We start from the raw sequence: 10,301 nt of genomic DNA on the forward strand, positions 1-10,301 counted from the left end.
TGTGTGATGGAAGCATTTCCGTTTCAAATGGAAACTGTGGCCTCTTGGGGCTTTCATTCCCCTTCCACTGCCAATTTATTTATTTATTTATTTATTTATTTATTTATTTATTTATTTATTTATTTATTTATTTCAGATGATCAGCATAGCCAGGTTCTCTCTTTATTGTCCTGTTACAACTGTATTTATACCATTTGATCCTATTAGTATGCCTCTATAGTTACACCATGGTATGTTTTGGGTCCTCCTTTGCTCCTTTGACCTTCTATAGTTCCTTGTTTTTCTTTTTTTAAAAATTTTTTTTAGACTTAAAAAAATAGTTTATTAGTGAAAGGGGCTGTGGGGTGGTGGATGCTACATCAGCTGCCCCTCCTTGTCCTCCTGCTGCATCTGGGCGATCAGCTGCTTGGCTCATGCGCATCATGATGAGGCTTTTATCGTCCGGACACCACCGAGCCCTGTGACCGCCCTGGGTGGCTGGGGCCGTCCTTGCCCTGGGGCCGTCCCTCCAACCAGGAAATCTTCAGAGGATTATCAACCAGGCCCACTTCATTCTGGACAGCCAGCTCCGCAGCCTTGATGGTCTCAAACTCCACCATGGCGGTGCCTGCCTTCTTGCTGGAAAGTACCGGGTTGAGCACCTCTCCGTACTTTTGAAGAAGCTGCAGGAGGACATCTCTGGAGTAGCCACCTTTTGACCCATCCTCTCTGCGCTTCCATTTTAGCTTTAGCTTGGGAGTTCCTTTGCCTTCAGGATTTTCTGCCTTTCCTCTCAACCTCTGCTCCCGTTCCAGACGTATCTGCTCCTGCATCAGCCTCTGCTGTTTTTCCAGCTGCCGGGAACCCTCTTCTCGTAGGCGCTGGACCTCCCGCTCTAGTGTCCTGGTGCTCTGGCTCTCGTCCTGGGCCTGGGCCTGAGCCTGCCACTCCTGGGCCTCCAGGTCAAGCTTCTCTTTCTTCCTTCTCTCATCTAGTTTCTGGGTCCTCTCTGCTGCCTGCTTCTTGGCTTTCCTGACCTTGTCATACGGGCTCTGGCTGCAGCATCAGTCAGTACCTCCAAGGACTGAGAAAGCCGGAGGAAGAGTTCAGCGGCTCTGGGATTATCCAGATGTTTGTCTGGATAGCAGGAGAGGGTCTTCTGCCTATATGCCTTCTCCACTGCCAATTTAATTGGTGAAGTAACATGCTTACCTCCACTAACTTTGTTTTTTAATTTATAACTGACAAAGTGATCACCCAGTAAGTCTAGTACACATCTGAAACCATATATAGTTATTACAATATTATTAACTATATTCCCTATGCTGTACTTTGTATGCCCATGAATGTTTTTATAACTGTCAATTTGCACATCTTAATCCCTTCCCCTTTCTCTCAGTCCCTCTCCAACCCTCCTTAATCTGGCAACCATCAAAATGTTCTCTGTATCTATGATTGTGTTGTTTTTTGGTTTATTTTGTTTTTTAGATTCTACATATAAGTGAAATCATATGGTATTTGTCTTTTGATCTGACTTATTTCATTTAGCATAATAACCTCTAGGCCAGTGATGGCAAACCTTCTGAGCTCGGGGTGTCAGCATTTTAAAAAACCTTAACTTTGGTGCCGTGTCACATATAGAAATTTTTTGATATTTGCAACAATAGTAAAACAAAGATTTATATTTTTGATATTTATTTTATATATTTAAATGCCATTTAACAAAGAAAAATCAACCAAAAAAATGAGTTTGTGTGTCACCTCTGACACGCGTGTCATAGGTTCGCCATCACTGTTCTAGGTCAATCCATTTTGTTTCAGAAGGCAAGATTTCATTCTTTTTTATGACTGAGTAATATTTCATTATGAAAATATCTATCTATCTATCTATCTATCTATCTATCTATCTATCTATCTATCTATCTATCTATCATCTATCTATCTATACTAACCTCTTCTTTATCCATTCATTTATACATAGAGAGGTTGCTTCCATATCTCAGCAATGCTATATAATAAAAGGCCAGCGACCATAACAGCATCACAACCTTAACGACCATTGACTGTTGCTATGAGGTGCATTGACCACCTCTCAGTCCCTCCCCCTCACCCTGCAGGCTCCCATCGCAGCATGGTGAATGGGGAACCACGGCAAACGAGGGGACAGTGGCAGCGGGGCGGGACTGGGGACTGTTGAGCAGCGGTGAGCGGCGAGTGGCAGTGAACGTCCAGCAGCGAGAGGCGGCGAGCAATGTTGGGTGGCAGCGGGGAGCATCGAGGAGCATTGTGGGGCAGCAGTGAGGAGTATCATGAAGCATTGTGGGGTGGCTGTGGAGAGCATTGTGGGGGTGTTGTGGGGCAGTGGTGTTGAGCATCGTGAGGCGTTGTGGGGTGTCACAGGGCATCGGACGTGGCCCTGATCACAGGCTAGGCCTAGGGACCCTACTCACACATGATTTTGTGTGCTGGGCCTCTAGTTTTAAATAAGGCTTCAATAAACAGATGGATTAATATGTTTTTTTTCAAAGTAGTGTTTGGGGTTTCTTGTATCTCTTGCTATATATTTTGTTTTAAGGTATATTTTGTCTGATATAAGGATTTATACCCCAGCATTTTAAAGACATTTCCATTTGTATGAAATATTTTTTTCATCCTTTAACTTTCAAACAGTGTCTTTCCATCTGAAGTGTTTCTTTTATAGGGGGCATATGTATGGATCTTGTTTTCTTTCTTTTTAAATACATTTTTTTATTGATTTCAGAGAGGAAGGGTGAGGGATAAAGAGACAGAAACATCAATGATGAAAGAGAATCATTCACTGATATGCTGTCTCCTGCACGCCCCTACTAGGGATGGAGCCTGCAACCCAAACATGTGCCCTTGACTGGAATTGAACCCGGGACCCTTCAGCCTACAGGCCAATGCTCTATCCACTGAGCCAAACCAGCTAGGGCTATGGGTCTTGTTTTCATACCCATTTAGTCACCCTATGTCTTTTTATTGGAGCATTTAATTCATTTACATTTAAAGTAATTATTGATAGGAATGTGGTTATTGTCATTTTATTATTCATATTTTTATCTTTTTAAATTCTTCTTCTTAAAGAAATCCCTTTAACATCCTATCTAATAACAGACAAAGGTGCAAATTGACCATACCTTCGCTAAGCCCACCATTGGCTAACCAGAGCGATATGCAAATTAACCGCCAACAAAGATGGCAGTTAATTTGCATATGCTGGCTTGGAGGGAAGACTGAAGATACCGTAGAAGGAAGCCAAGCAATGGAGCTGAGGTAGCGGAGATGGGCGGGAGTGAAGCAGCAGAGACAGGCGGGAGAGAAGCGGCAGAGATGGGCGGGGTAGGAGCGGCAGAGATGGGAGCGAAGCCCTATTCTTGCAGGAATCTTCCTGCAACGGGCTTCTAGTTTCTTATAATAGTGATTTGGTGGTGATGAACATCTTTAACTTTTTCTTGTCTGTGAAGCTCTTTATCTGTTCTTTGATTCTAAATGATAACCTTACTGGGCAGAGTAATCTTAATTGTAGGTCTATGTTTTTCATCACTTTGAATATTTTGTGCTAATCCCTTCTGGCCTGAAATATTTCTATTGGGAAATCAGCTGACAGTCCAATGGGAACTTCCTTGTAGATAATTAACTGCTTTTTGCTTGCTGCTTTTAAGATTATCTCTGTGTTTAACCTTTGGCATTTTAATTATGGTGTATCTTGGTGTGGGCTTCTTTGGGTTCATCTTGTTTGGAACTCTCTGCATTTCTTGGACTTGTGTGTCTGTTTCTTTCACCAGGTTAGGGAGGTTTTTTTGTCATTATTTTCTCAAATAGGTTTTCAATTCCCGCTCTTTTTTTCTCCTTCTGGTACCCCTCTGATATGAATGTTAGGAATGTTAGATGTTGTCCCAGAAGAACCTTAAGCTATACTTATTTTTTTGGATTCTTTTTCCTTTTTACTGTTCTGATTGGGTGTTTTCTGCTACCTTGTCTTTCAAATTGCTGATTCAATCCACTGTTTCATCTAATCTACTGTTGATTCCTTCTAATGTATTCATTTCTGCAGCGTTCATTTTTATGTTTTCTCTTTTTTCATGTTTTCTATTTCTTTGCTAAAGTTCTTACTGAGTTCCTCCACTCTTCCCCTAAGTTCATTAAGCATCCTTATAATCAGTGTTTTGAACTCTGCATATGGTACATTGATTGCCTTCATTTTGTTTAGTTTATTTTCTGGTGTTATGTTCTTTCTTTTGGTACATGTTTCTTCGTGTCCTCATTTTGGCTGACTTCCTATGTTTGTTTCTAGGTATTGTGTAGAGCTGCCACATCTTCCAGTCTTGTCAGGTTAGCCTTATGTGTCCTGTAGGTCCAGTGATGCTGTCTTCCTGGTCACCTGAGCCAAGTACTCCAGGTGTGCCTTGTGTGTGCCCTTCTGTTGTAGTTGAGCTTTGATTACTTTTGGCACATCAATAGGAGGGATTGACATCTCAGGCTGATTGGCTGTGACTACAGTGGAGGAGCTGTTGCACAAGGCTTTACCCCATGGAGCAGGATTTTCTTTAGCAAGGTGAGTCTGTCCTTTGGGGTGTCATTTGTGGGTGTGGTTGGGTGGTGCTCTTTTGTAGTCTACTAGTAAAGCTGGCCACTGGGAGTGTTGGTTCTGGGGCCTCTTGGGAGGGGCTCTGGTACAGGTAAAAGTCAGTTATGGCTTTTGCCCTGCCCAAGGCCACTTGGTATTAGCTACAAAGTGATTTTCAGATGGTTACCACTTGTTCTGGGCTTGAAGGTGCCTGGGAGAGGCTAAGCTGCAAACAAAGTCTGGCTGCCAATAGTAAGAGGTACAGGACACTCCAAGGCCAGATGCTGCTTGTTTGGTGTTTGTTAACTTTTGAGAGATTTTAAGAAAGTTCTCACAGCACAAGACAAGATGGTTTGCTTGTATGGAAAAGCCACTGGAAGATGTTTGGGTGGGCCCACAAGTTGGGTGGGGTGAAGTGTTAGGTTGCTGGAGTCTCAGACTTGGTGCTCACCTAAACCTGTAGGCTGGGTGGGGAAAGTGCTCAGCAAAAGAATAATAGCCTTCGCCAGCACTGTGTCTGGGAAAAAGCTGTCCCTCTAGCCCTTGCACCACAGCTAGACAATTCAGTTCCTCTCCAAATGTCCCTGGTACTTTTCCAGTTGCTGCCCCAGTTTTGGAGCTCAGAGCGAGTGATTCTGTCAGGGAATAAATCTTTGTACAGGCCCTTTAAAAGACACATTGGGACCCCAGGGGTTCTCTAGTCATACTCAGCCACAATGCCCACTGGTTTTCACAGCCAGAAGTTATGGGGACTTCTTTTCCTGGCATTGGAATCCTGGGTTGGGGAGCCCAGTGTGGGGTTGGGACCCCTTGTTCCTCCAGGGGGGACCTTTGTAGTCAAGATGTCCCTTCCAATTTTTAACTGCCACAGGTGGGTGTGGGACTAGCCCATAAGACTTTTGTTCAGTTAGACTTCAGGTCGTTTTTAATGATGGTTGTTCTGTAGTTTAGTTGTAATTTTTATGTGATTGTAGGAAGGAGCAAATACAGTATTTACTTACTTTGGCATCTTGATTAGAAGTCCATCTCCTGCTCCCTTTGAGCCTTGCTGAACTCTCACGAAATGTGAGTCATAGGAATTCTGTGTTCATACGCTAGCAGGGATGCTACAAGCTATATATGAATGGGGTGGCAAGGAACTCTGGACACACACATTGTATGTATCTCTTCTGTTTTCACACATGCCCCAATATTCCATCAGCCTTCACTTACAAAAAATAAGTTCAAAGATAAAATTATTAATAATTTCAAGAGAAATGGCAACCACATGTCATAAAACCCAGGGAGGGGGCCTTCTGAGAGCAGGGCTGTATGACTACACAGGTGTCCTAGATCCATGAAACCTGCCCTGATCTTTAAATCTCTCATTCACATCTAATTAACTAGCTGTATCATGACCTTATTAATTCTTGGACATGTTTTATATTTATAGATGTCTTTTCAGAGTGACTCCAACGAAAGGAATTGCTGATCTGACCATGACATTTAAAAAATGAGTCTTTCTTGTCGAACCACTATACTGTATACCTGAAACTAATACAAAATAATATTAAGTGTATACTGTAATTGAAAAAAATGAGACTTTCTATAACAAGAGACAAAGAACAACCTACTAATTCAAAGACATATGCATCCCTATGTTCATTGCAGCATTATTTAAAATAGTCAGGATATGAAAGCAACCTAAGTGACTATCAATAAATGAATGGATAAAGAAGAGGTGGTACACATATACAATAGAATATTACTCAGCCATAAAAAAGAATGAAATCTTGCCATTTGCAACAACATGGTTGAGCCTAGAGGGTATTATACTAAATGAAATAAATCAGATAGAAAGACAAATACCATAGGATTTCACTTATGTGTGAAATCTGACAAAACACAAAATACATGAGCAAGCAAAACAGAAACAAACTCATAGATACAGAGAACATTTTGATGGTTGCCAGATGGGAGGAGGGTTGGACTATTGGGTGAAAAAGGGGATGGGATTAAGATGTGGAAATTGCCAGTTATAAAAGTCATGGGGATGTAAAGTACAGCATAGGGAATATAGTTAATAATATTGTAATAACTATTTATGGTGTCAGATGTGTACTAGAGTATTCACGTGATCACTTCATAAGTTATATAAACATCTAATCCTTCCATGTTGTAAACCTGTAGCTAATATAATATTTCATGTCAGCTTAATTTAAATAAATAATTATTTTTAAAAATGAGCCTAAAACATAAAATTTACTCACTGCAAATAAAGGGTTTGATTATTTTTAGTAAATTCAAACAGTTATGCACTCATCACCACAATCCAGTTTTAGAACACTGCCATAATCCCCAAAGTTACCTTGATCCTACTTGCAGTTCATTCCCATTCCCACCCCCGCCCAGGCAGCATTCTGATAATGACTTATTTATACAGCAACTCCTTTGGACTCAGGGTGCCATGGCAGTTCTGGTTCTGTTAGACAACTAGTGATTCAGACACAAGGGCAAAATTCCAGGAACTTTGACGCCTATAAGAATTTCCAAGACATGGACACTGGTTGGGGAAGGACTTGGACTACTACAGGCTTAAGAAAGTGTCTTTGAGTGGTTTTAAAAAGTGTGCTTCCTTTAAATATGTTTTTATTGATTTTGGAGAGGAAGGGAGAGGGAGAGGGTGATAGAAACATCAATGATGAGAGAGAACCATTGCTCGGCTGCCTCCTGCACACCTCCTGCTGGGGACCGTGCCCCCAACCTGGGCATGTAACCTGACCAGGAATTGAACTGTGACCTCCTGGTTCATGGATCAATGCTCAACCCCTGTGCAACACCAGCTGGGCAGGTGTGCTTCCTTTATACAGAGGCAGCCCCATGCTTTGGTAAGCAAAGCCTGGGATGTGTTTCCAATTTCACTTTTCCTCCTGCCTCCCCCTACAGCCTGGGGCTTCTTTGCCAGATACAATCTGTAGAGCTGTACCCAGTTATCCTGGGAAAGGTACTGGGAACAAGAGTGGGAAAGAATAGCTTAGATCTGCCCCTCTATATAAATAATACACTTGGGCAGTGTATTAACTTTTTTGAGCCTGTTTCTACTCCTACATTCAAATGAGCATGGTAGAATTTCCCTTGCAGAATTGTCATGGGGACAATGTTCGGCATGAAAAATTGCCCTGACTACCCGGCCAGTGTGGCTCAGTGGTTGAGCATCCACCTATGAACCAGGAGGCCACTGGTTCAATTCCCAGTCAGGGCACATGCCCAGGTTGTGGGCTCTATCCCCAGTTGGGGGTGTACAGGAGGAGGCTGATCCATGATTCTCTCTCATCATTGATGTTTCTCTCTCTCTCCCTCTCCCTCTCTGAAATCAATAAAAATATTTTTTAAAAAATTGCCCTGACTGGTGTAGCTCAGTTGGTTGGGCATTGACCTGTGCACCAAAAGGTTGCCAGTTAGATTCCTGGTTAGGGCATGGCCCTGGTTTAAGGCTTGATCCCAGGTAGGGGGCATGCAGAAGGCAGCCAATGGGTGTTTTGATCTCACATTAGTTTCTCTCTCTCTCCCTCTCTCTTCTTCTCTCTCTAAAAATCAATAAAATTATTTTTAAAAATTACAAAATGTGCATGTTGCTCCAATTAGTAATTGTTTTTATTGGTTGAAAAGTGTCACAAGTGCTATTGTTTTCATCACTGTATTCCAATAGCAGCAGCATTCAAGGGTGTGTGGCTCCCTCTTTAACTCTTAAATTATCAAATGTTTTCAACTGAGTTTATTGATAAACTACACCCCCAACTCTATTTCAATTTTAAACAAAAATTAACAGGTACACAGAATTACATCTTAAAAATTTACTCTATGTACAACATTGTATCCTTCTTTCTTTCCTTCCTTTTTCACTTTCACGTAAGCTATTTTCTATTTAAGTAAAATTTCTTTTTATCAAGTCTTCATATTCCTTTTCCCCCGAGTATCCTATATAATAAAAGCCTATTATGCTAAGTGTCTGGTCAACAGGTCAGCCGTTCAACCATTCAACCAATCAAAGTGTAATATGCTAATGATATGCTAAGGTTGCTCAACCGCTCACTATGATGAGCACTTACCACCAGGGGGCAGATGCTCCAACCAGTAGGTTAGCTTGCTGCTGGGATCTGGCTGATCGGGACTGAGCTACATGGGCCAGACATGCCCTGAAGTCCTCCTGTGGTCCCTCCCTGGCTGGCCAACCACCCGCATCCCTCTCCTGCCCTGATCATGCATCGGTGGGGTCCCTCAGCCAGGCCTGCACCCTCTCTCAATCCGCAATCTGGGACCCCTTGGGAAATGTCAGAGAGCAGGTTTCAGCCCTATCCTGCAGGCCAGGCTGAGGGACCCTACTGGTACACAAATTTGTGCACTGGTCCTCTAATTTATAATAAAATTGGTAGGCACTGTAATTGACCAAATCTCAGCTGTGACCTCATAGCAGGAGGGAGCATCCACATTTGGGTTCTCCCCTCTCCTAATCTTTGAAATTTGATAGGAAGCAACCTCTTGACTCATTCTAGCTTTTGACCATTATCATGAGTAGGACAGCTTTGCTGTGAAGGAGACAGAGGAGATGAGGAATGGACAGGGTGGAGTCTATATTGGACAGGTGGTGCCCTCATATGCTTCCTGAAAGACAGAAGTGCTATCATCATTTTGTATCCTTGACTCTGGCTTATATTGGAATTTGATTGCATTTAGAGCCTTTTTCTGCTTAAAAAAAATTAATGAAAGCTTTGCCCTTTTTAATGAATGAGACCGCTGCATTTCTTTTTATAATGAGAAGTGATTTAAAATGAAAGATGACTTGTTTCTACAGAATCAAAAGGGACATATAAAAGCATTTGATTCCAATTCTTTTTTAAAAATGTACATATATTTTTAGTGATTTTAGACAGGAAGGAAGAGGGAGAGAGAGATAGAAACATCAGTGATGAGAGGGAATCATTGATTGGCTGCCTTCTGCATGCCTCCCACTGGGGACTGAGCCCACAACCCAGGCATGTGCCCTGACCAGGAATCGAACCCTGACCTCCTGGTTCATAGGTCGATGTTCAACCACTGAGCCATGTTAGCCAGGCAGGTCCAATTCTTTCTTTTAAATTTTTTTCTTATGGAATACGCAAAAGCAGAGAGAATAACATAGTAAGGCCTCATGAATCCATATCAATGTTGTTTTATCTGAACTATCCCCACCATTCACCATCACCCCATAGGTTATTTTGCAATATATCTCAGACATCATATTTCATCTGTAATACTTTAGTATATATCTTTAAAATGTAAGTAAAAACTCAACCAGAATATAATTATCATACCTAAAAAATAGAACAATTCTTAGTATCAGCAAGTAGTCAAATTTTCTAATTATCTTTTTTTTCCACAGTTTTTAGGATTCAAATAAGGTGCATATAGTGCAATTTGTAAATTTGTCTCATAAATCTCTAATCGAGTGGTTCCCAAAGTGTGGTCCTCTGCCCAGCAGTATCATTATTACTTAGGATCTTGCACTTTCCCTGGCATTAGGACTACTAAATCAGAAGCTCTGGGAGTGGGACCCCACAATTTGTCCATCAGGTGATTCTGATATGCACTAATATTTGAGAAGCAGTGCTCTAATCTTTATAGTTTCTCTCTCCTTTCTTCTCTCTCCTCTGTTCTACTCTCAGCCCCCCACCCCTGAAATATAGCTGTTGAAGAAACTGATCATATGTCCTATATA

At 41.8% G+C, this 10,301-nt stretch overlaps 1 pseudogene; it reads right to left on the reverse strand.

Moving 5' to 3' along the window:
• Positions 1-354: 354 nt before the first annotated feature.
• On the reverse strand, positions 355-2,264 carry LOC132226692 (dnaJ homolog subfamily C member 17-like; annotated as a pseudogene).
• Between the last annotated feature and the right edge of the window lie 8,037 nt (positions 2,265-10,301).

Source organism: Myotis daubentonii, chromosome 2 (assembly GCF_963259705.1).
Source record: "Myotis daubentonii chromosome 2, mMyoDau2.1, whole genome shotgun sequence".
Taxonomy (NCBI): Eukaryota; Metazoa; Chordata; class Mammalia; order Chiroptera; family Vespertilionidae; genus Myotis; species Myotis daubentonii.